The sequence below is a fragment of the Cucumis sativus genome, unplaced genomic scaffold, assembly GCF_000004075.3.
Source record: "Cucumis sativus cultivar 9930 unplaced genomic scaffold, Cucumber_9930_V3 scaffold122, whole genome shotgun sequence".
Lineage (NCBI taxonomy): Eukaryota > Viridiplantae > Streptophyta > Magnoliopsida > Cucurbitales > Cucurbitaceae > Cucumis > Cucumis sativus.
In genome coordinates, this window is record NW_022279527.1 from 70,934 (window position 1) to 94,195 (window position 23,262).

The 23,262-nt window shown below is 37.8% G+C and overlaps 1 long non-coding RNA gene across 1 annotated transcript; it reads left to right on the top strand.

Annotated features, from left to right (window-relative positions):
- Window positions 1-8,623: 8,623 nt before the first annotated feature.
- Window positions 8,624-10,027, top strand: LOC116405595. The gene is made up of 2 exons (XR_004218700.1): window positions 8,624-9,546; window positions 9,972-10,027. It is a non-coding gene; the product is annotated as an uncharacterized LOC116405595 (long non-coding RNA).
- Window positions 10,028-23,262: the final 13,235 nt, after the last annotated feature.

Consider the following 23,262-nt stretch of genomic DNA (forward strand, 5'->3'; position numbering starts at 1 on the left):
TAGGTTGTCTGGCTAACTTTCTTTTTCTCATTTTCAACCAATTAGGATAGCTGTCATGTTTTTTGAATTCCTTGCCATTCTTGAGTAGTAGTAACTTGGCATTTATTTATTAAAAGGTTTTAATTAAGATTGTGGTGTTCATAACTTTGTAGTCACACTAAATAACTTAAAAGAGTTAGTTTGACAGTTGACAAACATGATAGTAATGTGATAGTGAGTGCAAGGGTAAAAAGAGTTGCTTCTGTTGGGTTAAAGTGATGTTGTGTTTTTTAGTGTGATGTGTTTTGTTTTCAAGTTCGTTAGTAGACGTATTACTTAATTGAAAATTTTGATACCATAGCCATGTAGGGGAAGATGAATGGAGGGTGCTATTAGACTAGTTAAGACTTATATGTATCCTAATTTTAGTAATATATAAAATTGAGAGAATTTCCTTTGATTTTCAGGAACAAGGATGAATAATCAATGAAAAAGGAATGAAAAGGTTTATCCATGCAAGCTTCAAACAAAAGTCAAGGATGTCGATCCTTCCAGGGAGTCCAAAGTTCCCCCCTTATTTTTCTCCATTTACTTTGATTTTCAAAAGCTTTTAGGACAGAAAAAGCAATTTTTTGAGTGGGTGTGGGTAATAGCTTGCTTAGCTTGCATGTTTAGTGTAAACTTGGGGGTTCAAATTTTGCCCAAATTTCAAAATTTTTCAGAATTCTTTCCATACAATAATGAGCATTATACCTTCTTAGCTTAATTAGATCTTGCATAAAAAGCATGATTGGCAACCCTTGAGCACTGAGCTCGGGTTTATGATGTGAAATTCTTAATTTTGATGAGTATATGTGCTGAAATTTGAGCATAAGCTGCTGTCTTTTTTGTTTTAAGCTCCTTTTAGCTATTTCTTATTGAGATGTGAATGCATGATTGAGAAAATGGTGTGTGTGTTGTGAATGCTTGATTGCATGTATAATAAATAAGTGCATGGATACTTTTCTAGCTTTGTCTTCCTTTGTTGCTTTGTCGTGACTTACCTATGACGCACTTAGTCCAAACCTAGCCTAGATAGAGTAACAAAGGATAGGAGGCACCCTTTAGAAACTGGGATGGTTTTAACAAGTTTGTCTTGTCAAACATGAGTTAGAGCCTCTTCTCTAGCCACAGTGAACTAAATCCCTTTAGAAAAGGGTCGACATTAACAAAACTTATTGTCACTTCGAAGGGAGCAATCAAACTTAATTAGTAACTAAATGTAGAACCATAGAAAGGTTAGCCCACCGGTTCTAGCAAGGCCTAGTTACCACATTGCATACCAAAGAAAGAAAAGAGAGACTTGACAATGCAAAACATAAAAAAACAGTAAGACAATCAAGAGCTATAAAAAAAATCAAACAACATATCAATTATACATTAGAAAAAGCCCATAAAAATGAGGGAAAACTTCACTTTTGGCCTAACCAAAACCAGACTACCTACTCTTAGCGTTCTAAACATAGCATCGAGTTTGAGGGCTTTGAAAAGAGGAGGAATCCTCCCGATCCACATTAGGGGGAAAACGAGGCTTGTTGTCACTCCGAAGGGAGCAGTCAAACTTAGAAACTAAGTTTAGAACCATAGAAAGGTTAGCCCACCGGTTCTAGCAAGACCTTGTTACCACATTGCATACCAAAGAAACAAAAGAGAGACTTGCAAATGCAAAACCGTAAAAAGGTTAGACAATCAAGAGCTATAAAAAAACAAACAACACATGCAATATACATTAGAAAAATCCCATAAAAAAACAAAGAGCCAACTTGGTTCGGTCAGGTAGAATGTGTTGAGTTCCCTAACTATCAGAGCTTTTAGCAGAAAACTTTACTTTTGGCCTAACCAAAACCAAACCACCTACTCTTAGCGTTCTAAACTTAGCATCGAGTTTGATGAGGCTTTGAAAAGAGGAGGAATCCTCCCCGATCCACATTAGGGGGAAAACAAGGCTTGTTGTCACTCCGAAGCGAGCAGTCAAACCTAGCATTGAGTTTGACGAGGGCTTTGAAAGAGGAGGAATCCTCCCCGTTCCATAGTAGGGGGAAAACGAGGCTTGTTGTCACTCCGAAGAGAGCAGTCAAACTTAGAAACTAAGTTTAGAACCATAGAAAGGTTAGCCCACCGGTTCTAGCAAGACCTTGTTACCACATTGCATACCAAAGAAACAAAAGAGAGACTTGCAAATGCAAAACGTAAAAAGGTGAGACAATCAAGAGCTATAAAAAAACAAACAACACATGCAATATACATTAGAAAAATCCCTTAAAAAAACAAAGAGCCAACTTGGTTCGGTCAGGTAGAATGTGTTGAGTTCCCTAACTATCAGAGCTTTTAGAAAAATTCCAGGTATCACTATACCGTTTGAAGAAATTCTACTAGAGCTAAATAGCGATCAAATCGGTTACGGTATTCTTCTACATTCGTTTTCTGTTTGATTGAGAAAAATCTTCCAACCAAAGTTCCTTCTCGAATTGATCGAAACTGTACAAGCATTCGTTCTTTCAGGGCAGCCCAATTCTTAAAAACTTCCTCCAATTCCATCACCTGTGCACGTGCAATTCCACTTGTCTTTCTTCTGCTATATTGTATTGCAATTGGTGGTCTATCATTACTCTCCCTCTCCAAAGACACCTTGTTCTCAAGGTGGGAAATGAGGAAGCTTTTGTGTAAAATCATCACAATTCTCCCATGTAGCCTCATGAGGTGGTATTCCTTTCCAACTAACAAGCACTTCCCACTTCTTTGTTGCTGGATTTTTAGGATAGCCAAAATTGTCTGCTGGTAGTAACTCTTGAAATGTAGGAACATCATCAATTCCATATAGTTCGGTAAATGTCATTCCTCCCTCCATAGCTCGACATTTTGTCAAGAAACCGTAATCAGATGGTGTCCATGTCTCCATCATGTGTTACAGACTCACTCTAGTCTTTGTCAAACTCGGGTCACCCCTTATAACAACATTCTTTTCATTTTGTATGAAAGTTAAAGTGAGTTTCCGCCAATCCACTTCAGTTACCCCAACGTGTGCAGCCATTGCATTCCAAGGATGACATCACGATAGAACACTGATGTAGTGTTTCTATTATATTGACAATTCAAACACAACTTACAACATAAGCAAACCGTGAACCTCAGAAAATGAGTCACGTTACATATAATTCACAAACATCAAACAAAGAAAACCTCCTAATCCAAAATTCCGAACAACAAAATACTAATAAGCAAACCAGAATATAGAACACCAATCTTCTGCTTCCCCTGTCTTTCAAGGAGTATTGCAGACCTTTTCCTTCACTCCGAAAACTCACTTTAACAAAGAGGCAGCCACATTTTCAGGTACAGAAAATAAAGTAGGTAGTATGTAGGAAGGCTAACCAGAACTGAGTTGCATAAGGTTTGTCTTCCGCCTCTAGAGATGTTATATCTTTTCCACCTTTCAAGTTTCTTGTGAATTCGATCAATGACTGGTTGCCAAAAAGACTTTTGTCGAGGGTAGCCTCCCAAAGGGAGACCTAAATATATAATCGGAAGCTGGAATAAAAAGAGAAGAGTATCATCGACAAATTGAAGCAAAGGGAGGTGGATCAAGTCTTTGCCAACAAGGAAACCTTCAAACTGGCTGTTAATATGAAGCTTGTTTATGATTTCTCCTAAAACCTCACTTATTAGGAGGAATAAAAAGGGGGAGAGGGGGTCCCCTTGGCGGATACCTCTAGATGCTATTATCCGGCCTCTAGGCTTACCATTGATGAAGACTGAATACTTTGGATTTTTTAGGCAGCCCATTATCAATGATATCCATTTTGAACTAAACTTTTTCAAAGATAAATTTTTGTAAAAAGTTCCAATTCACCCTATCGAAGGCTTTTTCCAAGTCAAAGTTTTAAAATTAATCCTTTTTTCCGTTTTTCCCTATAATCTTCCACGGCCTCGTTAGCAATTAATATTGGGTCAAGAATTTGCCTACCTTCAATAAAGGCGCTTTGAGTGGAGCTTATAATTGCATCCATAACTTGTTTTAGACGTTCAGATAAAACCTTTGCAACAACCTTGTATGCTAACGTAGTAAGGCTGATTGGACGGAAATCCTTGACTAGAGTCACATTCTCTTTTTTCTGCACTAAACAAATGAAGTTTTCTTGGATGCAAGCATTTAATCTTCCATTTCTGTGGAAATCAGACATTAGTGATTTGAAGATATCCTTGAAAATAGACCATTGGGTGATTAGGAACTTCACTGTGAAGCCATCCGGGCTCGGAGCTTTATTGTTGCCAAGTGCCTTTAATGCCTTAAAGATCTCCTCCACTGAAAATTGGGTAACAAGAGCCTCATTCTGAATTGAGGAAACACAAGACCAATTACTGTTAATAGGGATGAATCTGTCCCCCGGAATTCTGGTATAAAGTGACTCAAAAAATTCCAGCATAAGCCTTTCAATGTCGCGGAATGAAGTCGAGACAACCCCATCATCATTTTTTAATTCAGTTATGAGGTTCCTTCTTTTTTTCGCATTTAGAAACCGGTGGAAGAAGCCCGTATTCTCATCACCCGAAGAAAGCCAATTGAGTTTACTCTTCTGAATAAAATTACGCTCTTCGTTTTGATAAATACTAAGTAATTCCGCTTGCAAAGCAGCTCTAGAATTCAACTCTTCTTGATTTAATCCAATCAACTCAGCCACAGAATCATATTTTTCTAATTTTGACATCAAGGATTTCTCTGTTTTTTTTTTACCTTAGCTTGCGCAGCAATATTCCAAGCTTTTACTGCCAATTTAACTGATCTCAACTGCTCATGAAGAATGAAACCAGCCCATCCCTGGAAGTTAGAGTTGCTCACTGTTTCAACAATAATCTGATTAGAATCACTAGACACCAACCAGCTGTTACAAAACCGAAAAGGAGAGGGACCCCAAAGAAAAGAACCAGCCTCCAAGAATCTGTTTTGGAGTTTGTTCGATCTGTTCGTGATGATACCAATCTGTTATGATCCTATTGCACTTGCAACTTTTAGGGTATTTTTCTTCCATTTCTTTTCTACTTCCAATTTCATTTTCAATTTCTGCAAATTTTTTAGTTTTTCATATGTATATTGTTTTCCAATGGTCATTTGTTGTGTGGTGTCTTTCTTGTAAGTCATTGGTTACTTTGTAAAGAGAAACACATTATGCACTATGTCATCGTTCTACTCTTTCTGCAACATTTCCATAAAGAAGCAAGAAAACAGCTAGCAGGCAGATCAAACTTTCTTAAATATTCAATTGGCCATTTCGCCTTTCTGGATTTAACATTCTGCATTTGTGTCGTTACCCTTAAATCTCCTCACATCTCTTTGTTCTTCCAACAATCGTTAAGAAAAATCCCTGTAAACCGAACCCCATGTATTCCCTTTTCTCCTCACTCGCCAGAATTTTGCCCACTCTCCAAACAAAATCATTTCAGCCTTACTTTTGTTCACTACCCATTTCCAAAAATTTCATTTCCCTCTGAAAATCTTTGTTGATGGCCAAACTTGTGGCTGGGAACCGTTCTCGATCATGTCCAGTGCTGAACCTCCCGATGGACTGCAAGGATCAAGGGTTAAGGTTGGTTTTTCTATTTTTGTTGGTTAGAGTTCGTGTTCTGTTTCTTTTTTACTTTGAGTTAAATCCTTTGTATTTGAAGAAATTAAAGTTATGGGATGTGATGCATGTTGGCAGGGAGCTGATTCCTTAAAAGTTGGTTAGTGTTCTTGTTCTGTTTTTTTTTTACCTTGAGTTAGTTACATTGTTTTTTGTAGGGAGCTGAATCCTTTCTTGGGAACGTTTTGGGGAGCATGGAGGCTGTTTATTTGAGTCGGAAGCCCGCTGCAAAATCTGTTTTGGAGTTTGTTCGATCTGTCCATGATGATACAAATTTGTTATGATCATACTGCATTTTGAAGTTTTGGGGTATTTTTCTTCCATTTCTTTTCTTCTTCCAATTTCCGCTTATCTTTTTATTCTTTCTTCTGTTTATTATTTTCTAATGGTCACTTGTTGTGCAATATCTTTCTTTTAAGTCATTGGCTACTTGTTGTGAAATGGTGTCACTTCTTAGGAACGTTTTGGCGAGCATGGATGCTGTTTATTTTAGTTGGACGCCTACTGCAAAATCTGTTTTGGAGTTTGTTCGATCTGTTCGTGATGATACCAATCTGTTATGATCATATTGCATTTTGAAGTTTTGGGTATTTTTCTTTGGTTCTTTTCTACTTCCAATTTCATTTTCAATTTCTGCAAATTTTTTAGTTTTTCATATGTATATTGTTTTCCAATGGTCATTTGTTGTGTGGTGTCTTTCTTGTAAGTCATTGGTTACTTTGTAAAGAGAAACACATTATGCACTATGTCATCGTTCTACTCTTTCTGCAACATTTCCATAAAGAAGCAAGAAAACAGCTAGCAGGCAGATCAAACTTCCTTAAATATTCAATTGGCCATTTCGCCTTTTTGGATTTAACATTCTGCATTTGTGTCGTTACCCTTAAATCTCCTCACATCTCTTTGTTCTTCCAACAATCGTTAAGAAAAATCCCTGTAAACCGAACCCCATGTATTACCTTTTCTCCTCACTCGCCAGAATCTTGCCCACTCTCCAAACAAAATCATTTCAGCCTTACTTTTGTTCACTACCCATTTCCAAAAATTTCATTTCCCTCTGAAAATCTTTGTCGATGGCCAAACCTGTGGCTGGGAACCGAATGTTCTCGATCATGTCCAGTGCTGAACCTCCCGATGGACTGCAAGGATCAAGGGTTAAGGTTGGTTTTTCTATTTTTGTTGGTTAGAGTTCGTGTTCTGTTTTTTTTTTAGTTTGAGTTAAATCCTTTGTATTTGAAGAAATTAAAGTTATGGGATGTGATGCATGTTGGCAGGGAACTGATTCCTTAAAAGTTGGTTAGTGTTCTTGTTCTGTTTTTTTTTTTTTTACCTTGAGTTAGTTACATTGTTTTTTGTAGGGAGCTGAATCCTTTCTTGGGAACGTTTTGGCGAGCATGGATGCTGTTTATTTTAGTTGGACGCCCACTGCAAAATCTGTTTTGGAGTTTGTCCGATCTGTTCGTGATGATACCAATCTGTTATGATCATATTGCATTTTGAAGTTTTGGGTATTTTTCTTTGGTTCTTTTCTACTTCCAATTTCTGCTTATTTTTTATTCTTTCGTATGTATATTATTTTTTAATGGTCACACGTTGAGCAATGTCTTTCTTTTAAGTCATTGGCTACTTTGTACAGAGAAGAACAAAGTGAACTATGTTATCGTTCTACTCTTTCTACCCCATTTCTATAAAGAAGCAAGAAAACACCTAACAGGCATATCAATCTGCTTAAACATTCAATTGGCCATTTAGTCTTTTGGGATTTAACATTGTGCCATTCTTGTCGTTGCCCTTAAATCTCCTCACAAACTCTTTGTTCTTCCAACAATCATTGAGAAAGATCCCTAGAATCGGAGCCCCATGACTTTCCTTTTCTCCACGCCGGCCAGAATTTTGCCCACTCTCGAAACAAAATCTTTCCAACCCTATTTTTCTTTACAACCTATTTCCAAAAAATTCATTTCGCTTTTTGGAAAATCATCGTCTATGTCGAAACCTGCATCTTGGAACTGATTGTTCTCGATCAAGTCCAGTGCTGAACCCCGAATGGACTGCAAGGATCACGGGTGAAGGTTTATTTCTTTCTTATCGTTGGTTAGAGTTTTTGTTTTGTATTGTACTGCCTTGACTTAATTCCATTATTTTTGAAGAATTTAAAGTTATGGGTTTTGATGATCCTTTCTTAGGAACGTTTTGGCAAGACTGTACACTGCCTATCTGAGTCGGAATCCCACTGCAATATCCATTTTGGAGCTTATTCGATCAATTCATGTTGATACAAATTTTTTATAATCATAATGCATTTGGAAATTTTGGGGTATTGTTCTTCGTTCCATTTTTTTTTCTACTTCCAATTTCGTTTTCAATTTCTGCATATTTTTTATTCTTTCTTATGTATATTGTTTTCTAATGCTCATATGTGGTGCAATGTCTTTCTTTTAAGTCATTGGTTTTTTGGTGAATAGAAAAACAAAGGGAACTATGTCATCGTTCTACTGTTTCTACGACATTTCCATAAAGAAGCAAGCCAGATCAAACATTCTGCCATTCTTTTGGTTCCCTTAAATATCCTCACAACCTCTTTGTTCTTCCAACAATCATTAAGAAAAATCCTTGTAAACCGAACTCCATGTCTTCCCTTTTCTCCCCACTAGCCGGAGTTTTTCCCACTCTCCACACAAAATCCTCTCAACCTTATTTTTCTTGACTACCCATTTCCTTGGAAATTCTTTGTCGATACCGAAACCTGCAGCTGGGAATCGATTGTTGTCGATCATGTCCCCGGTGCTGAACCTCCCAATGGACGGCAAGGATCAACGGTTAAGGTTTATTCTTTTGTTATCGTTGGTTTGAGTTCTTGTTCTGTTTTTTTCTGCTTTGATTTAATTGCATTGGTTTTGAAGAATTTAACGTTATGGGTTGTGATGCATGTTGATAGCAAGTTGAATCCTTTATTAGGAATGTTTTGGTGAGCATGGAGTCAGTTTATCCGAGTCGGAATCCCACTGCAAAATCTGTTTTGGGGCTTGTTCGATCTGTTCATCATGATACAATTTGTTGAGATCATATCGCTTTTAGAACTTTTGGGGTATTTTTCTTCCTCCCATTTCTTCTACTTCCAACTTCATTTTTATTTTATGGATTGATCATTCAATTTCAGCAAACCCACTGGTTATGGTCAAAAGCATATTTAAGTTGAAGATATAGTATTACATTTACCTCGTAAGTTTTTGGATGAATTGGTGATTTAACATGGTCTAGAGTGGATAGTTTAGGAGGCTGTTAGGCCACCATTGTTGTTTACCTATAATAGAAGAAAGAAAAATAAGGCACGTTAGGAACCAACAACAGTTACTTAAAAAAGATGACAGTTATCTAAAACTGGAAGTTAAATGGATGAGAGGGAGGTGGGAAAGGGCAGGCAGTTTTTAGTAAAAGGAAGGGCCTGCAATACTCCATGAGAGATAGGGGAAGCAGAGGGCTCACGATCTTGTTCTGGTTTTAATTGTAGTATTTTGAATTGTGTTTATTTGTGTTTTGGATTAGGAGGGTTTCTTTGCTTGTTGTTTGTAATTTCTCTGTAATTTTCTTTTTATTGTAACTTTGAGTTTCAAATGTCAATATAATAGGGAACAGTACATCAGTGTTCTATCAAGGTTGTATGTTCAAAAGTGAGTAGATAGTTGAGGAGGTCCAATGTTCAAAAGTGAGTAGATGGTTTAGGAGGGTCCTATGTTCAAAAGTTTGCTGGTGTGTATCTTTGTTGGCTCGACATGTTTTTAATTTATGATTGTTGTTGGTGGAGAGAGCGGAAGATGCCGGGGACAGCTTGGAGAAGATCAAGCGGCAGCTGGCCTCTGGGTCTGGTCGGAATTTGTTGCAGGGTCCCCTTCTAAAGCGATCTGAAACAGTAAACTAACGCATTGCAACTCTTTCTGTCTTTCCTTTTGTTTTGAATTGATGGTTACTGCTTAATTGCGCTGCCTTTAGGTCTTCCATTTAAATCGTTCTGACTGTTTTAGTGATATTTGAAGACTTAATTAAATCACCTAGAAGTACTTATTAAGATTAGGACGTCGGGATTTGTGATTTCAAGGAGATTAGAAATGTGAGAAATGCCCATGTTCGTGATCTAACTGTCGACATATTTGTGTTTATGAATATGGCCGTCGATGTGATAGTATTCTCAGACTGTTTTGTAGTGCGCATATGCAGAATTGTGGTCACATTTGATCAGCCTTCTATTTTCTGCGTTTCTGTTCTTAGACAGCATTTTTTTATGGCAATGAGCCTTCATTGTAGCAAATCTGATTTTCTCTATTACAATGTTTGCAGTTGAGGAAATGGAATGAGCGATGGGTAGTTTTGGACCCAACAACAGGGAAAATGGAGTAACCATACGTCCCATTTACACTGTTTTTGGTCCTTCCTTGCTTGGTTCAATGTAGTAATATGTTGGTGGAAACAGCTCATTTCTAATGCTGCTGCCGATGGTGATGGGGTCAATGGACCTCTGCCAAGAGTGTTCATATCACAAATTGTTGTGGATTAGTTGAGTAAATAAACTCAGGTGCGTTTCACCGAATTCTCGATATGAAGAAATCTGAATATATTTTTTCCTTCTGAAATTTGGCTACAAGCTGTATCTTGGTGCTGCAGTAAGTGTATTGTTAGCGATGTAGTAGGCATAAGGTGGGAATAGGATGCATTTTGTGTTTTATCCATTTAAGTTTTTGGTTTATGCAACAAAACCTTAGCTTGAATTACAACTTCATATCATTTTTCCTACTGCATTCAGTACATAATCAGAAGATACACTGAATGTTCTTGCATTGGGAAGAAGCATGCTGCTTTGGCTGGTTCTCTGGGTTCCTTCACATGGGAAAAGCCTTTGCATTCAGAGTTTGAGCAATTAGCAAGGCTTTTAATCTCCCATGACTCTGAAACTTATGTTATTTAGGTCACCATATTATCGTGGAGAATGAACCAAATTTCATTTCTGAATTGTGATTTCACCAAGAATTTGAAAACAAAAATGCATATTGTTTTCTTTCTGATTCTCTTTTATTGCGTATTATTTTTTATTGGTCATTTACCTCCCACAGATGACATGAATAGCGCCAAACAACTACAAAGAGAACTGCCACACTCCTATAATTGCTGCTAACCTACCTAACTAAGAATATACGACAATCTCGAAAATGTGCCAATGAGAGACATCATCAGATCCAGAGATCAAGTTTGCCAAGAACTACTCATAGTAGAATTTGCAAATATGTGGTGCAAACTGAGCCAAGAATAGACAACTCCAACCTTTTTGGAATAGACGTGGTTATCAACCTTTTGACTCTCTTCTTCTTTTCTTTCCTGACTTGGATTCACTGCCCTGATCATTGGATGAATTTAGTGACTTTCCCTTTGAGTTCTCCATTGTTTTCCCAGAAGTTTATGAATGCTTCACATCTCCACTTTCTTTTTCTTTTGCTTTTGAAGATGTGAACTTAACCTTGGTGGAGAGATTGGTATTATTAGACTTATCGCCTGTTTTGGTAGACTTGCCTTTCCCCGTCTTCGATACATCTTGCTTGTTGGACTTTGCAACAGCGGCAGGTGTGGATGTCTCATCGTCCTTAGATTTGCTAGTCTTGTTGGATTCGGCATCATCATTCTTCGACTTGCCAGCGATTTTTGGACCTGTGCTACCAAGTTTACTTCCAATTTCAAGAGTGCCTTGATCCTTTGATTTACTTCCAATTTTTGGAGGCTGGTTTCAGCACAGGTGTGGTTTCCTTTTTATCATCATCACCTGACAATCTTTTCACGTTTTTTCCAGAAATAGATTTAGCTGATCCCTTCTTTCTCTTGACCTCTGATTGTTTTAAAGAACTCCCCCCACTCTTGCTGGTTCCATCACCCTTCCTAACAGACTGCTTCAATGTCTTAGTTTCAAAATCACTTGTAGTCTCACTTTCCCTTTCTCCTGCATCTTCAGCTGCAGCCTTAGCATCATCAGAAACTCCAGCAGGAACCTTCTCTTCAGCATCTGAATCGAGCTTTGCTCCTGAGTCATCCATTCCATCCAATGATTTTTTTGAAACTTCTGCAGATGATGCCGCCCCCTCTTTAACTGTGTTGCCTTTCCTTTTTGCCTGTCCAATCTTATTTCCCTGTCCAGACTTATTGTTACACCGATCAGGAACACTTTCTCTAAGTGAAGGTGAAGCAACATTTGCAGATTCAATCTCCATAGCCTTGGCTGAGGAAGGCTTGGCATCAGTCTCATTTTCCAAGGGCATGGAGGCTGTTTATTTGAGTCGGAAGCCCACTGCAAAATCTGTTTTGGAGTTTGTTCGATCTGTTCATGATGATACAAATTTGTTATGATCATATTGCATTTTGAAGTTTTGGGGTATTTTTCTTCCATTTCTTTTCTACTTCCAATTTCTGCTTACGTTGTATTCTTTCTTATGTATATTATTTTCTAATGGTCTTGTTGTGCAATGTCTTTCTTTTAAGTCATTGGCTACTTTGTAAAGAGAAAAACAAAGTGAACTATGTCATCGTTCTACTCTTTCTACCCCATTTCCGTAAAGAAGCAAGAAAACAGCTATCAGGCAAATCAATCTACTTAAACATTCAATTGGCCATTTAGTCTTTTGGGATTTAACATTCTGTCATTCTTGTCGTTGCCCTTAAATCTCCTCGCAATCTCTTTGTTATTCCAACAATCCTTAAGAAAAATCCCTGTAAACCGAACCCCATATGTTCCCTTTTCTCCACATCGGTCATAATTTTGTCCACTCTCCAAACAATATCCTTTCAACCTTATTTTTCTTCACTACCCATTTCCAAAATTTTCATTTCCCTTGGAAAATCTTTGTCGATGTCGAAACTTGCGGCTGGGAACCGATAGTTCTCAATCATGTCCAGTGCTGTACCTCCCAATGGACGGCATGGATCAAGGGTTAAGGTGGATTTTTTTGTTATCGTTGGTTAGAATTCTTGTTCTGTTTTAGGACATAAATTCCAACACAAAGAATGTTTAAGTGTTAGCTTTCTCTACTCATAACCTACTCAAATATTAGAAAAAAGGACTTAACGACACAAATTGCATCCAAGTGTCCAGATGCAACACTATAGTGCCAAACAAACCTAACTAGTGTCCAAAATGTGCCTAAGATTTAAAGACAACCAAACGATGCTTAACTGTGAGCTTTTCCAATGCATAAGCTACCAAAAAGTGAGAAAAAAAGGTCTGAACAACCTAAAATCGCAACCAAGTGCCCAAATGCAACTACTATAGTGCCAAATAAACCTAAGTAGTGTCCAAAAGGTGCCTAAGCTTTAAAGAAAACCAAAGAATGCTTAAATGTGAGCTTTCTAGACTCATAACCAACTAAAAAGTTAGAAAAAAGAATTTAACAACCCGGAATGACAACCAAATGCCAAGGTACAACAACTATAGTGCCAAACCAAGGTGCGTAAGCTGTAAAGGAAACAAAAGAATGCTTAAGTGTTAGCTTTCCCGACTCATAACCTAACAAAAGTTAGAAAAAAGGACTTAACAACCCGAAATTGCAACCAAGTGCCAAAGTGCAACAACTATGGTGCCAAAGAAACCTTATTAATGTCCAAAAGGTTCCTAAGGTTTAAAGACAGCAAAAAAAATGCTTAAGTGTGAGATTTTCCAAATCATAACTTTAAAAAATGTGAGAAAAAGGACTTAACGACCTGAAGTGGAAATCAAGTGTCCAAGTGCAACAGCTATAATGCCAAACCAACCTAGGTAGTGTCCAAAAGGTGCCTACGTTGTAAATGCAATCAAAGAATGCTTCAGTGTGAACTTTCTCTACTTATAACCTACCAAAATGTTAGAAAAAAGGACTTAACGACTCGAATTGCAACCAAGTGCAACAAATATAGTGCCAAACTAACCTAACTAGTGTCCAAAAGGTGCATAAGGCTTAAAATCAACCACACAATGCTTAACTGTAAGCTTTTCCAACTCATAGGCTACGAAAAAATGAGAAAAAAATGACTTAACAACCCGAAATGGCAACCAAGTGCCCAAATTCAATAACTATAGTGTCAAACCAACCTAACTACTATCCAAACGGTGTTAAGTTGTAAAGGCAACCATTGAATGCTTAAGTGTGAGCTTTCTTAACTCATAAGCTACCAAAAAATCACAAAAAAGGACTTGATGAACAAAAATTTCAACCAAGTGCGTAAGTTAAACAAATATGCTGTTAAAACAACCTAATTAGTGTCTAAAAGGTGACTAAGGTTTAAAGACAACCAAAGAATGCTTAAGTGTGAGCTTTCCCGACTCATAACCTACCGATAAGTCAGAAAAAATGATTGAACGACTCGAAATGGCAAGCATGTGCCCAAGAGCAACAAATAAAATGTCAAACGTACCTAAGTAGTATCCAAAAGTTGCGTAAGCTATAAACGCAACCAAATAATATTTAAGTGTGAGCTTTCTCGACTCATAACAAACAAAAATGTAAAAAAAAAAGACTTAACGACCCAATTGGCAACCAAGTGCCTAAGTGAAACAACTATAGTGCGAAACATACCTAAGTAGTGTCCAAAAAGTGCCTAAGCTGTAAATGCAACCCAAGAACTCGTAAGTGTGAGCTTTGTCGACTCATATCCTACCAAAATATCTGAAAAAATAACTTAACGACCCGAAATGGCAACCAAGTGCACATGTGCAATAATTATAGTGCCAAACAAACCTAAGTAGTTTAAAAACGTGCCTATTATATAAACACAACCAAAGAATGCTTAAGTGTGAGCTTTCTCAACTCAAAATCTACCAAAATGTCAGAAAAAAAGACTTAACGACCCAAAATGAAAATAAGTGCACAAAAGCAACAACTATAGTGCCAGACCAACCCAAGTAGTGTCCAAAAGGTGCCTAAGGTTTAAAGACAAACCAAGAATGTTTAACTGTGAGCATTCCTGATATGGATCAAGAAATCATGATTGAATCAAATGAAGAAGTTGAGGAGATGCAATGCTTGGAAGTTGAAGAGTTATTTTGGGCAACTCAAAAGTCATAAATTTAAATGTTTAAGAAATAATGTTTATGTGTTTTTAGTTATTATGTTAGTTGAAAGGTTATCAAATTAAATGTTTTGACCTTTCATTTCATATTTTAATTAGTATAAATAGGGTTGTAATTTTTCCACATTTAAAAAGAAGAATTTGGGATGAAAGAAATCTGAAAATTCTAGAATGTAGAATTTTGTTCTTGTCTGTTGTGATAGAATGCACAAACATTTGAAGCATTCAAGTGAGAATTGATCTACCTTACTTGTGGAGTGTTTTGAAGATTAAGGATTGATGGGAGTTGCTAATTTTGTTCGATCCTTGTTTCTTAGATCATCTAAGCAATTTGTATGTAGCCTATCTTAGGGGTTGAAATCAAATTGGTTTTGCGGCTAGTGGGGTTGTGTTCTTTGAGTCTTGTTGTTTAACATGATTCTTAGATCCAATGCCTAGGGGTTTCTTATCAATTTCCAACACATAACCTACCAAAAAGTGACCAAAAAGGACTTAAGGACCTTAAATGGAAACCAAGTGTGCAAGTGCATCAACTATAGTGCCAACCAACCTATGTAGTGTCCAAGAGGTGCTTAGGCTGTAAAGACTATCAAACAATGCTTAAGTGTGAGCTTTCTTAACTCATAAACTACCAAAAATTGAAAAACAAAGAAGGAATTAACGACCAAAAATGGTAAATAAGACAAGAACTATAGTGCTAAACCAACCTAAGTGGTGTGCAAAAGGCGTCTATAGTGCAAATCATGTCATTTTAATTGATCAATTCATAAGTTAGTCCTAGAAGTTTTATGGTATAGTGCTTGATTTGGCAATGCATAGGTAAAGAAACCATAGTGACTAAAGTTCACAAATCAAATGTATAGTATTGTGTTTGAAATGACTTTATAAGTGAATAAAAACACTAGGAAAAAGAAATTGAGTCATATAAGGGATCATCTAGCAAACAGGTTTTTGTCAAGTTCCAAATGTAGTAACACTACAACAAAAATTATCTACTACGACAGTTGTTTATATCACAAAATGGAGGGAGGAAAAAAAATTATCACAAAAGGAAAAAAAACGCGCGGAAAAGGCGAAACTTTTCGGATAATACTTTTCGCGACAGTTATTTGACGTCATAGTATTGTAATTGAAAAAAATTTAGAGGCCTAGAACCACAAATGAAAGTCACGAATGAACCATCATCATTCTTCTTAAATCGCCACTAATCTTAAAAGTGCAAGCATTGTATATATGTTTAATTTTTAAAATAAAAAGAAAACAGTTCTAAAAAAGAAAATGGTTATCAATTCCTATCTGATGAGTTGTGGTAAAAATTATATCAATAAAATGAACAAGAAAAAAAGAAGTGTAAGGAAGGAAAAGTTGAATACCGTAGAACCCAACGAATTTTGACCTAATCGGCTTAACTCTCCTACATTCTACAGGCTATTGTTGCTTCGGCCATGAGTGAATATTTTCCTACGCAAGTTCTGATATCGAAGGAACCCAACGCATTCTGACCTAATTGGCTTAACTCTTCTACTTTCAACTGGCTATTGTTGCTTCGGCCAAGAGTGAAGAGTTACCTATACAACTATCGATCCCGAAGGAACCCGACGCATTCTGACCTAACCACTTTAACTCTCCTACTTTCTACAGAAATTGATGCTTTGGCCAAGAGTAAAAAGTTCCCTATGTGAATTCTGATACGTAAAGAACTTGATGCATTCCAACCTAACCAGCTTAACTCTCCTACTTTCTACCGTTATTGTTGCTTCAGCCAAGAGTGAAGAGTTCTCTACGCAAGCTTTGATTCTGAAGGAACCTGACGTATTCTGACCTAACTAGCTTAACTATCCAACTTTCTACAGGCTATTGTTGCTTCAACCAAGAGTGAAGAGTTCCTTATGCAATTTAGGAACCCGATGCATTTTGACCTAACCGGCTTGACTTTCCTACTTTCTACGGCCTATTGTGGCTTCGGCGAAGTGAAAAGTTCTTTACGCAAGTTCTGAACTCAAAGGAACCCGATGGATTTTGACCTAACCCGCTTAACTCTCCTACTTTCTACCGGCTATAGTTACTACAACCAAAAGTGAAAAGTTCCCTACGCAAGTTTTGATCCCGTAGGAACCCGATGCATTGCGACCTAATCGACTTATCTCTCTAACTTTCTATGGGCTGTTATTGCTTCATCCAAGAGTGAAGAGTACCTAATGCACGTTCATGTCTCGAAGGAACCCGATGCACTCTGACCTAATCGATTTAACTCTCCTACTTTCTATGGGTTATTATGGCTTCGACAAAGATTGAAGAGTTCTCCACACAAGTTCTGATCTCGAAGGAACCCAACACATTCTGAACTAACCAGCTTAACTCTCCTACATGCTACGGGTTATTATGGCTTCGACCAAAGAGTGAAAAGTTCTCTACGCTAGTTTTGATCACGAAGGAACCCGATGCATTTTTGCCTAACCGACTTAACTCTCGTACTTTCTATGGGGTATTGTGGCTTTAGCCGAGAGTGAAGAGTTCCCGATAAAAGTTCTGATTCGGAAGGAACCTGACACACTTTGAGCTTTTCGGCTTAACTCTCCTACATTTTACGGGCTACTGTAGGTTCAGCCGAGAGTGAAGAGTTCACGAACAAGTTCTGATTCTAAAAGAACCCGATTCATTTTAATCAAACCAGCTTAACTCTTTTACTTTCTACGGGCTATTGTGGCTTCGGCCGAGAGTGAAGAGTTCCTCACACAAGTTCTAATCCCAAAGCAACTCGACGCATTCTAACCTAATCGGGTTAACTCTCCTACTTTCTACATGTTATTGTTGCTTCAACCATAAGTGAAGATTTCATTATGAAAGTTTTGATCCGGACGGAACCCTACGCACTCTGAGCTATCCGACTTAATTCTCCTACATTCTACAGGCTATTGTTGCTTGGTCGAGAGTGAAGAGTTCACCAACAAGTTCTGATCACGAAGGAACCAGACGCATTCTAACCTGATCGGCTTAACTCTCTTACTTTTTATGGGCTATTGTGGCTTCGGCCGTGAGTGAAGAGTTCCGGACACAAGTTCTGATCTCAAAGGAACTCTATACATTCTGACCTAATATGCTTAACTCTTCTACTTTTTATGGGCTATTGTTGCTTCGACCATGAGTGAAGATTTTCCTACGCAAGTTCTAATATCGACAGAACCGAATGCATTTTGACCGAACTAGCTTAACTCTTCTACTTCCAACGACCTATTGTTGCCTCGACCAAGAGTTAAGAGTTCTATATGCAAGTTCTTATTCTGAAGGAACCCGATGCATTCTGACCCAACCGTCTTAACTCCCCTACTTTCTACGGGCTATTGTGGCTTCGACAAAGAGTGAAGAGTTCTCTAAGCAAGTTCTGATCCTAAAGGAACCCGACGCATTCTGACCTAACCGATTTAACTCTCCTACTTTCTACGGGCTATTGTGGGTTTAGTCGAGAGTGAAGAGTTGTTGATGAAAGTACTGATCTCGAGGGAACTAGATGCATTTTAACCTATTCGGCTTAACTCTCCTACTTTCTATGGTCTATTGTGGCTTCAACCGAGGGTGAAAAGTTCCCAACACAAGTTCTGATCTGGAAGGAACCCGACGCATTTTAACCTATTTTGCTTAGCTCTCATACTTTCTATGGGCTATTGTGGCTTCAGCTAAGAGGGAAAAGTTCCTGACACAAGTTATGATACCAAAGGAACTCGATGCATTCTAACCTAACCAGCTTAACTCTATTACTTTCTACGAGCTATTATTGCTTTGACCATGAGTGAAGATTTTCCTATGCAAGTTCTGATATCGAAAGAACCAAATGCATTCTGACCCAACTGGCTTAACTTTTCTACTTCCAACGGGCTATTGTTGCTTCGGCCAATAGTAAAGAGTTCCCTACGAAAATTCTGATTTCAAAGGAACTCGATGCATTCTGACCTAACCGTCTTAATTCTCTTACTTTCTACAGGCTATTTTTGCTTCCACCAAGAGTTAAGGGTTCCCTACGAAAGTATTGGTCTCGATGGAACCCAATGAATTATGATTTAACCACTTTAACTCTCCTACTTTCTATAGTATTGCTTCGGCCAAGAGGGAAGAGTTCCCTATGCAAATTCTGATATTGAAGGAACCTGACACATTTTGACCTAACCAGCTTAACTCTCCTACTTTCTACAAGTTATTGTTGCTTCGGCCAAGAAAGCATTCCCTACGCAAATTTTGATCCTGAAGGAACCCGACGCATTCCGACCTAACCGGCTTAACTCTCAACCTTTTTATGGGCTATTGTTGCTTCGACCAAGAGTTAAGAGTTCCTATGCAAGTTCTAATATCGAAGGAACCAAATGCATTTTGACCTAACTGGCTTAACTCTCCTACTTTCTACAGGCTATTGTGGCTTTAGCCGAGAGTGAAGAGTTCCATGAAATTTCTGGTCAGGAAGGAACCCGATGCATTTTAACATATTCGGCTTAACTCTCCTACTTTCTATGGGCTATTGTGGCTTCAACTGAGAGTGAAGAGTTCCCGACACAAGTTCTGATCCCAAAGGAACTTGATGCAGTCTGACCTATCCGAGTTAATTCTCCTACTTCCTACGGGCTATTGTTGCTTCGACCATAAGTGAAGATTTCCCTACGCAAGTTCTTATATCGAAAGATCTAAACGCATTCTCACCTAACTGGCTTAACTCTTTTACTTCCAACGGGTTATTGAAGCTTCAGCCAAGAGTGAAGAGTTCCCTACGAAAATTTTGATCCTGAAGGAAATCGACGCATTTCTGACCTAATTGGCTTAACTATCCGACTTTGTACAGGCTCTTTTTGCTTCAGCCAAGAGTTAAGGGTTCCTTACGCAAGTATGGATCCCGAAGGAACCCGACACATTCTGATCTAACCGCTTTAACTCTCCTACTTTCTATATGAAATTATTTCTTTGGCCAGGAGGGAAGAGTTCCCTACGAAAATTTTGATACGAAGTGAACCCGACGCATTCCGACCTAACCAGCTTAACTCTCCTACTTTCTACGGGCTATTGTTGCTTCAGCCAAAAGTGAAGAGTTCCCTAAGCAAATTTTGATTCCGAAGAAACCGATGCATACCGACCTAACCGGCTTAACTCCCCGACTTTCTATGCGTTATTGTTGCTTTGACTAAGAGTTAAGAGTTTCCTACGCAAGTTCTGATTCTCGAGGAACCCGATGCATTCTAACATAAATGGCTTAACTCCCGTACTTTCTACGGGCTATTGTGGCTTCGGCCGAGAGTGAAGAGTTGTCGAAGAAGTTATGATCCCAAAGAACCCGATGCATTTTAACCTAACCGGCTTAATTCTCCTACTTTCTACGAGCTATTGTGGCTTCAATCGAGAGTCAAGAGTTCCCGACACAAGTTCTGATCCCAAAGATTTCCTTGTGCAAGTTCGGATATCTAAAGAACCAAACATGCATTCTGACCTAACTGGCTTAACTCTTCTACTTTCAACCGGCCATTGTTGCTTCGACCAAGAGTGAAGAGTTCCCTACGAAAATTTTGAACCCGAAGGAACTCGACACATTCTAAACTAATTGGCTTAACTCTTCGACTTTCTACGGGCTATTTTTGCTTCCACCAAGAGTTAAGAGTTCCCTACGCAAGTATTGATCCCGAAGGAACCCATCGCATTATGATTTAATCGCTTCAACTCACCTTCTTTCTACAGGAAATTGTTGCTTTCACCAAGAGTGAAGAGTTCCCTACGCAAATACTAATACAGAAGGAACCCGACGCATTTCGACCTGACCAACTTATCTTTCCTACTTTCTACAAGTTATTGTGGCTTCGGTCGAGAGTGAAGAGTTTCCTACGAAAGTTTGATCCTGAAAGAACCCAATGCATTATGACTTAATAGGCTTACCTCTCCTACTTTCTACCAGCTATTGTAGCTTCGACCGTGAGTGAAGAGTTCTGATGCAAGTTTTGATCCCAAACGAACCCGACGCATTCTAACCTAACAAGCTTAACTCTCCTACTTTCTACGGGCTATTGTAGCTTCAGGCAAGAGTGAAAAGTTCTCTACACAAGTTCTCTACTTTCTATGGGCTTTTTATTATAAGTGTAAAGAAATAGGTGTATGAATTGGATTGATGAACATTTTTTTGAATTTTTTTTAAGCTTAAAAGGATATTTATGGAACTTTCAATAATTCATCAATATTTTTTAAACAGAACTTTTCAATAGTTGATGATTATTTTTTAAACAAAACTTTAGCGACTTTCATCTAAAACCAAAGACAATGGTATTTTTGAACCGTTTTCGAAAGTTTAAGGGCATCTTTCAACTTTTAAAAGGAGACATTTTTGACACAAACCACTAGGGGTATTCTAACACTGACAACACTAACAACACTAACAACCCAGACTACCCATCCCAAATTTCGAGTATTATTACAAATATGTTTTTTAACTTATGGATATGTTGAATTTTGATATTATGAAATTTTAGTAATTGATATGTGTGGTAAAAAAATTTAAGTGTTTAAGTTAATCAAGAATACACTCCGTTTACAAGGAGTACAAGGAGTCCAAGTAGATATTAGTTGTGTTTGAAAAATTATGAAAAAAAAGTCCTATTTTAAAAAAAAGTACAATCAAGTGAAATGTTACATAAACTTCACAACATAGTTAATAAGATAACACAATATTACAAGATTTTGTTTACACGTATACATATATATACCTCATTTTTCCCTCCTCTCAAAATACATCATGGAAAGAATAAAACAAACACAAAATCAATAACATGAGGCAAACCACAGTTTGAACCATGCACAATGCTTCTCTTTCTAGACTTTTAATGCACGGTCATTCTGTTTTCCGGCACTGGTTGTAAAGCAGTTCTCACTTTCACGCCACCTCCAACAACTTTTGTGTTGATGTTATTATTTTCCATCTTCTTATGGTTAAGTTGGAGTTTTTCCTTGAACAACTTCCTCAGCTGCCTTAGGCTAGTATTATCATTCTTCACCACTAACTGAATGAACTTTGCTTTGTTCTGTTCTTTTTCAGCTTCTTCTTCCTCAGCATCTGGGTTGTCCATTAGCAAACTAATGGTTTGTTCTTCAACGGGAGATTTGGCTTCTATTGTTGGCCTAGGGAATTGGTTTGCCAATGATTGAACTGCATTGTTGTTGGAGGATGTGATAGTGATTTCCACCAAAGCTTCCTCACATTGAACAATGGCATTTGGGATTTCTGGTTGTGAGTCGATAGCTTCGACAATTATGTCTTTAGGAAGAGTTTCTTCTTCCATTTTCCATTGGATCTTGACATCAACCAAATCATCAGAAACATTCTCGGGAACTCCTCCGTGGACTTATTGATAATTGTATCATCTTCTTCAGCTTGAACGGAACTTTTCTCCATTTTTGTTTCCTTCTTGTCTCCTTCAATGTCAGCATCTGATGCTACATTTCCGGTTGTGGGATCTGATCATTTTCATCTTGATCGTCTTTCACTTCCAAAGATTCTTCATCACTGCTCAAGGCATCATCTCCATCAACTTCAGTTTCTTCTTCCACATTTTCGTGGGGAAGAGACAGTTCTTCAGCAGAGTTATTCACGTGTGTTTTCTTCTTCAACATCTTCTTCAATTTTATGTTTCAATTCACAGGTAGACTCATTTTGTTGAGATTCAAATTCCATACCAAATTCTTCTGCAATGCTCGATTTGTGAACTTCAGTAACATCCAAGTCTTCAGTAGGCAGAGAAGATTTGTCAGATTCATTGATTTTCTCAGCAGAAATCTCCACAGAATCATCATCTTTCGAAACTTCATTTACTTTTTCATCTTCAGAGAAGCATTGCACATCCGAGTTAGCATGAGGTGCCTCTGTTTTAGAATCATCAACGCTCTTTGCACTAGTTACATTTTCATCAAAAGATTTTAACAGATCATCAAGAACCATTTCTGGTTCCTTCTCTGAGAGTGCAGTAAGTGTATTGTTAGCAATGTAGTAGGCATAAGGTAGGAACAGGATGCATTTTGTGTTTTATCCATCGAAGTTTTTGGTTTATGCAACAAAACCTTAGCTTGAATTACAACTTCATATCATTTTTCCTACTGCATTCAGGACATAATCAGAAGATACACTGAATGTTCTTGCATTGGGAAGAAGCATGCTGCTTTGGCTGGTTCTTTGGGTTCCATCGCATGGGAAAAGCCTTCACATTCAGAGTTTGAGCAATTAGCAAGGCTATTATTCTCCCATGACTCTGAAACTTATGTTATTTAGTTCACCATATTATCGTCGATAATGAACCAAATTTCATTTCTGAATTGCGATTTGACCAAGAATTTGAAAACAAAAATGCATATTGTTTTCTTTTTTATTCTTTTCTATTGCGTATCATTTTCTATTGGTCATTTGTTGTGCAATGTCTTCTTCTTAAGTCATTGGTTACTTTGTAAAGAGAAAAACAAAGTGATTTATTTCATCGTTCTACTCTTTCTACAACATTTCCGTACAAAAACAAGAACACTGCTAACAGGTAGATCAAACTTC